The sequence below is a fragment of the Dioscorea cayenensis genome, chromosome 10 (genome assembly GCF_009730915.1).
Source record: "Dioscorea cayenensis subsp. rotundata cultivar TDr96_F1 chromosome 10, TDr96_F1_v2_PseudoChromosome.rev07_lg8_w22 25.fasta, whole genome shotgun sequence".
Classification (NCBI taxonomy): Eukaryota; Viridiplantae; Streptophyta; class Magnoliopsida; order Dioscoreales; family Dioscoreaceae; genus Dioscorea; species Dioscorea cayenensis.
In genome coordinates, this window is record NC_052480.1 from 11,964,800 (window position 1) to 11,971,563 (window position 6,764).

Sequence of the window (6,764 nt, forward strand, 5' to 3'; positions counted from 1 at the left end):
ATCCCGAGAAGACACAGGGGCATGGACTCACCCCTGTGAGCGACCTTGTGACTTCTGTACGCCCGTGGGTAATTTCCGCATGGGTGTGCATTTTCCTGCAGAGACTTAGCAATTTATCTAGAGAGCACACAGGGGCGTGGACTCGCCTCTGTCGGCGAACCTTTGAAAAATGCACAAGCATGTGGAATTTCCACACGCCCATGTGAATCTCTACAGAAGAGCTCCCCTCCATCCCGAGAGCACACAGGGGTATGCGTTTGCCTCTGTGAGTGGGCCTGTGAATGTCCATGGCCGTGCGAAATTTACTCACGGGCGTGCGAAACACTTAGACAATTTTCTCGGTTATATAGAGAAGCCATAGGGTCGTCCGGCTGCCCCTGTGTGTGAGGCCCATGGGCATGGGTATTTTCCACACGACCATGGGGAAGCATTTAGAGTCAGTGAGTATTATCCTGAGAGCACACAGGGGCGTGGTTAATTTTCGCAGGCCCGTGGGAATGAACAGAACGGCAAGAGGCGCGAGTTCTTTTTAAAGGATCATCGTTACTCTTCATTTTCACACTCCCCATTCGTCTGAGAGCACACTCACATTTCTTCCTAAGCTCGTGTTGCCATTTTGGAGGAACTTTTACTTGGTTTTCTAGCTGAATCAAGGTTTTTCAGTTTAACTCATTAGTAAGCCATATTTCTTGTTGTTCTTTATCAATCCTTGATTTTAATAAATAAAACTAGTAAATATTTGTTCGTTTCTACAATTAGAGGGATCATGTAGGCTTAGAACGAATTTTTTAACAATCAAATGATGTATTCTTGGATTTTTGAGGCTTGGCCATGAGGTTTTCACGCCCCGCGGATCCACACGAGCATGTGGAAATTCCATACGACAGTGGGGATTTCTGCAGCCCTACTTAATGATATTGTTTGATCGATTTGTTTTTAAATTTTGCAGATCATGGCACCACGGTCAAAGAAGCAAGCTAACAAGCATCCACATGAGCCTTCTTATCGACACAGAGTGTGAACACCAGCAAGCGCATGGGGTCATTAAGTAATAAACCACTCGTGCACGCAAGAGTGGGTCGTATTCCCAAAGGGCCCGAGGAGCTACTTTACTCACTTCTTACTTGTTGTTTAGCTCACTGATTCCAAAGATACGTCGATGAAGAAAAGTCTTATAGTCTACCACATGGACGTGTGCCCGGCCATGTGGCCTCAAGAGAAGAGTGTTTGGACCACGATTATGGAGAGTATTATAGCTAAGTACTGTAGCAAAATACTATAACATTTTACTGTTGCTAAGTGTTGTAGTAGAATTACTATTCATGCACCCTCGTAGAAATTCCACATGACCGCGTGGAAATTCCTACAGCTCACGTGGGCGAGTAAAAAATCCACATGGGCACATGGGGGCACATGACAAACGCGGTCTAAGGCTTATAAATAGGAGTTTTGCCCTATGTTTCTCATCTTTCGTGAGGCTCTTGAGGGGTGAGACAGCTAGGGTTTGGAGAGAAGGTCTTTGTGGCTTGGGAGCTGCTTTGTCACCAACTTTGATCGAATCCTCCTCCGTCATAGCATCAAGGAAGCCACCGGTGAACCTAGCTTCGGAGAGGGTAATTCAAGACGTCGAAGCTCTCCATCATGGCCATCAGTTCATATATAAGGAGGTTTATTTCTATGGTTTTAATGTACTGTCATTAATTGATTGTGTGTTTTGTATGTTGCTCCATGGGGAACTAAAACCCTAGAGGGTATTTGGGCTTGTGAACCCTAGGATTCTCATCTTGTGTGGATTTGCTTTGTGTTTCTATTAATCCGAGTTTGATTAAGTTTCATTCTTGATTGTTTAATGCTTACTTGCCTTATTTATCTTGTGGTTATTTGGTTTGCATGATTTGTTGCCTTGGTAGGAGAGAGATCTCCATTAGGGTTAGAACCTCAAGATTGAAGAGGGTTGAGAGGGTGAGTCATGAGATAGTGAAGTATCCCCTTTCCCCTCCGATTGGTGTATTCTATCTCCATTCCCTAGACTCTATGCAACAATATTTGGTTGGAGGCGTGAGATTGCTCGATTTCTCCGATGGGACCATGTCGGTGGTTAGGATCCTACGCAGGAAATTAGGGTTGGATCAATCTTTATGAATCGGTTACACCTTTCGGAATCCCTAGAGTGCTTTGCGGTCATATATGGTGTGAGGTGTTGAGATTTAGCGATTTCTCCATCGGGACCTCGTAGGGGGCTAGTATTAGTGATTTGGAGACAAATCCGATTATATTTGGATTTCCATGACTTAACTTACTCATCATAGAAACACTTTGCATATCTGGTACCTAATACCTAAATCCTAGGGGGAGAATTGCCCGAATACCCCACTTTTACTGATTGAGATCTTCCTCCATTTCACCCTTGCATATTTGTCTCTGGTATTCATTTCTTCACACATTAGATCACCACACCTTTCCATTTATCATTAGGCTAGAAAGCAAAGAAGAAGTTAGTACTAGTAGCCCTGTTCCCTATGGATTCGACTACTCGACTCACCTGGTAATTATTACTTCAAAACCCATGCACTTGCATTTTACACGCATATTTGGATGTGTCACTTGAGCACAATGGAGGTTGGCACACACCCACATGTCTTTGAGCACTACTTGTGTCTTCTTGTTTGTTCAATCCAAGAACTTCATTAACAAATACATCCACGATCTACTATTGGTTCCTTTCTTCCACTGTTGTCTCCACAACCCTAAATACAAAAAAAAAACACATATACACTGTGGGATCGAAAATATGCATCTGGCATCATGAAAAGACACCAGACAATATATCGAAGCACAAATGTCATATTTGTTTTGTGGGTTCTTCCATTCCTAATAGAAGCAAGCCTCTATTATTAATTACCCTAGATTAGAAATCTTAGGAACCTCCGATTAAGGGCAAAAGGTACGAGTAAGAGCAAGAAGATTTGCGAATGATAAATCTTGTTATTTTATTATATAAACATATTTATTACATCACTTATATATATATATATATAAATTTTTATCATCGCCGCTGCCTGGGCTTTATCACTGCGTTGCCTGCCGCTGCCTATGCCTTGTTGTCAATTTTAGATCTCGTTATTGCCTTGAGATTCGCCACTGCCTATGTTTTGTCACCACATTGCATGTCCTTCCATCATTTTGAAAAGTCTTTCTAATTACGGCCTTATATATATCGTCTCCATCTTTCATATATTTTTTTTCTAAGAAAAAGAATTCTGCTGCCGTGAATTGAACATTCTTGTTATAGCTTCTGACCAAGTAATTTTGTTGCTGCTCTGGTAAGTGCCATCGGTATTGGCCGAACCCCTTTTTTTTTATTGCTACACATCCCATAGTCTTTATAATTCGTATCATTGTAGTCATCATCTTTTCAACATCACCAACATCCATCTTTACTAATCATGTATGACCCATATTTTTTTTAATACAAAACGATTTTTTGCATGCATGCATAGCATGATATAATGTTGGTAAATATTCATTCATCACTTTCCATTTTTTAAAAGAAATGGTGGGCCCATTATATTCCATACTTTTTTTTTTATTTCTCATCTCATGCACGTAGGCATTCTTTTATTCATTTTTTTAATATTTTTTATATTTTTTTTATTTTTTTTGCTATTATTATTATTGTTATTATTTTTTTTGCTTTCATGCACGTAGGCATATTTTCTCATTCTTTTATTTATTCTATTTTTTTATATGCACGTATGCATTTTTTTAATTTTTTTTATTTATATATTTTTTACTTCGCATGATTTCTTGTAACTTTTCATGCGTACGCCTCATCATTTTTTTATTTTATTATTTTATTTATTTTTTTTTATTATTTTTTTTAACACATGTTATCTTTTATGGTAGGCCTCCTTTTCATTATTATTTATTTGATTTATTTGATTTATTTATTTTTTTATATATTTTTTTTAAACACGCATGTAAATTTGCATGTGTTTTTTTATAGTGAGTTTGACGCGTACAGCGTGTTTTGATCAAATTTTTAGTTTTTATTATTTTTTTATTTTTTTATTATTATTATTATTTTTTTAGAGTGCAACTACGAGAACTTTTCTTTTTTTCTCTTTTTTTGTGTAGTCTCTATTAGTGTGTGAAGGAAACCACAAAGACCACAATTGTAAGGGTTTGCAACATTTGCATGAGCTAAGAAAGGCAGCCTTCTCAAAGTTCTTCCACTTAATCCCTTGCTTGCTTCTGAAGCTTGATGCACAGTGATCTGAAGAAATGGCATGATCCTTCTGTTTCTTGCTTTGAGATATGCAGCTTATCTTTTGAGGATGAATAGTTTAGAAATGGATGATCGTTTCCCAGTGTATGTGCTAAGATTCCAGCACATAAAAGTTCTCATAGGCATGACCTTAGTATCTCATATCGTGCTTGAAGGGTGGGTGGACCAACATAAGCCTTGATATCTGCCCGATCAATAAAAAGCAATATCTATTCTTTGCGAGTTATATTTGATAATAACATTTGGCCATGATTACGAGTGCGCCCATCTGAGTAAACAAAGCATTAACAACCCGAATTGAGTCTGAAGATTCTGAACCTTTAGCAACCAATTTTCCACTTTTCAGAAAACCATTTGCTGAACGAGGAATGAGCAATAACCTCTACCGATTGGCACATAGAATATCTTGACTTAAAAATAAAAATGTATATAGAGCTTCGAGCCAATGCTTTACATAAAGAAGTCTTCCCAATTCGAGAGGCCCATGCGATAGGGATGATCCGATTCCGATGAAACAAGGCAAGGGATCTACACCTCGCTCGATAAACAAAAGAGCACTAGCGACATCTTTGCGATAATTCTTGTTTGAAACTAGTTTCATAAATTAAACCCTCTCACATTTCATTAAATTCTCTAGCGATTAAAAACCTACTCATTAAAGCTAGAAAGCATATCATTTCCATTTATTTTTCACGGGGATCCACTTCACTAAGCATATGAGAACTTTATGATTATCAATAGACTCATCATGTCATCTGAGGAAGGAAAGCTTCATCTGCAGGAAGGATCCTCAGCATAGTTTAAACTCCACTTTTCCAGCATTCTTTCCCGCGGCGATGAGGGACATTCTCAGCGGACCTCAAGCTGAAACCAAGACCTTGTCATCGAGCGGGGGATCGGGGAGGCGAGGGAGTCTAGGAAGTAATGACCGCAGCAACAATGAAAGAGCGCGAGATGATTTAAAATTAAGGATGGAGGCGGTTGATAGGCGGCGATCGAGAGCACCATGGCGAGGGACTTGGATGAGAGAGAAACTAGAAACAAATGGTCTCTCTCTCTGCGGGTAGTAATGCCTCTTCTGTTGGGTCCTCTCGGTGCCTTGAGGGGTGGCGTCGGCTTCCTCAGTAATTCTTTTTTTCGGCGGCGATGGCGGCAGTGGCGTCAATGGCGGACACAGCAGCAGATAGCAGCGACAACAAGCGGCGGCAGTGACATGCTTGGCGGCATTATTTCAGCCATCAAGCATGTCTCGGTGATGAATAGCGGCACGGCGGCGTGCGGCTGGCGTCGATGGCGGACCACGGCGGCGGATAGCGGCGACAACAAGCGGCGGCGATGACATGCTGGCGGCATTATTTTCGACCATCAAGCATGTCTTGGTGATGAATGAGCGACAGCGGCGTCGTGACGGCTGACGAAAAAATCTCTTTTTTATGTATCTATATGTATCTAAGAATACGGGGAGAGAAGAAGAGATAGAGAGGAAGAGATATACCCTTCTCCTTTGTCTTCTTTTTCTTCCCAATTCTTTCCACTTTTTATCCTTTTCTCTCTTCTTTCTTTTTCTCTGAATTTTCTCCAAACTCCTTCCCTCCTTCCTTTTTCCAAATCTTTCCCAGTATTTAAAAACCTCACCCTTATCTTTATCCCGAGAGATCGAGACATCTGTGAGGATGATAACTTTAAATTTAAACTTAAAATTATCTATATATATATATATATATATATTTTAATTTTAAATTCGAAATTTTATTTAAATATTTTTTTTATTATTATATATTTTTTTATTTAAATATATATATAAATTTTTAGTTCAGTACCTCCTTTTTATTTTTTTCCCTTTTACTTCTTTTATTTTTATTATTATTATTATTATTATTATTATATATATATATATATATATTTATATATTATTTATCTTTATTATTTTATTTTTAAAATTTTGCGTAGATTACAGATCCCATCAAATCACACCAAATCATGAGACTTTAAAAATTTGAATTAATTTTAATTTTATTTATTTTATTTTATTTTAATTTAAGAAACTTTAAAATTCGAATATAAAAACTTTTAATTAAGAAACTTTAAAATTCGAATTTAAAATTTCTTATTAATTAATTTTTTTTAATCAACTTTTTTTTTAATTTATTATTATTATTATTATTATTTTTTTTTTGAAAATAAAAAAAAATCGATTTGCCTCGGGATGTGTGTTTAGGTATCCTAAGATTTGCACCTTCTCACATTACCTCGAGATCTGTTCTCATGTCACATAAAATTTAGGATTGCCTCGAGATGTGTGTTTGGGCTATCCAAGATTTGAGATTGCCTCAAGATAGGGGTTCTCGGGGTAATCTTGTAATAATAACAATTTTTGCCTTGAGATATGCTCTCAAGGGCAACTTTGTAATTGCATTTTGTATTTAACTTGGAATTTACATCCTAGTCCAAGACAATCAAATAATCAATTAAGATC

General features: G+C 37.9%; 1 pseudogene; it reads right to left on the reverse strand.

Moving 5' to 3' along the window:
- Positions 1 to 4,099: 4,099 nt before the first annotated feature.
- Positions 4,100 to 4,944, reverse strand: LOC120270300 (annotated as a pseudogene).
- Positions 4,945 to 6,764: the final 1,820 nt, after the last annotated feature.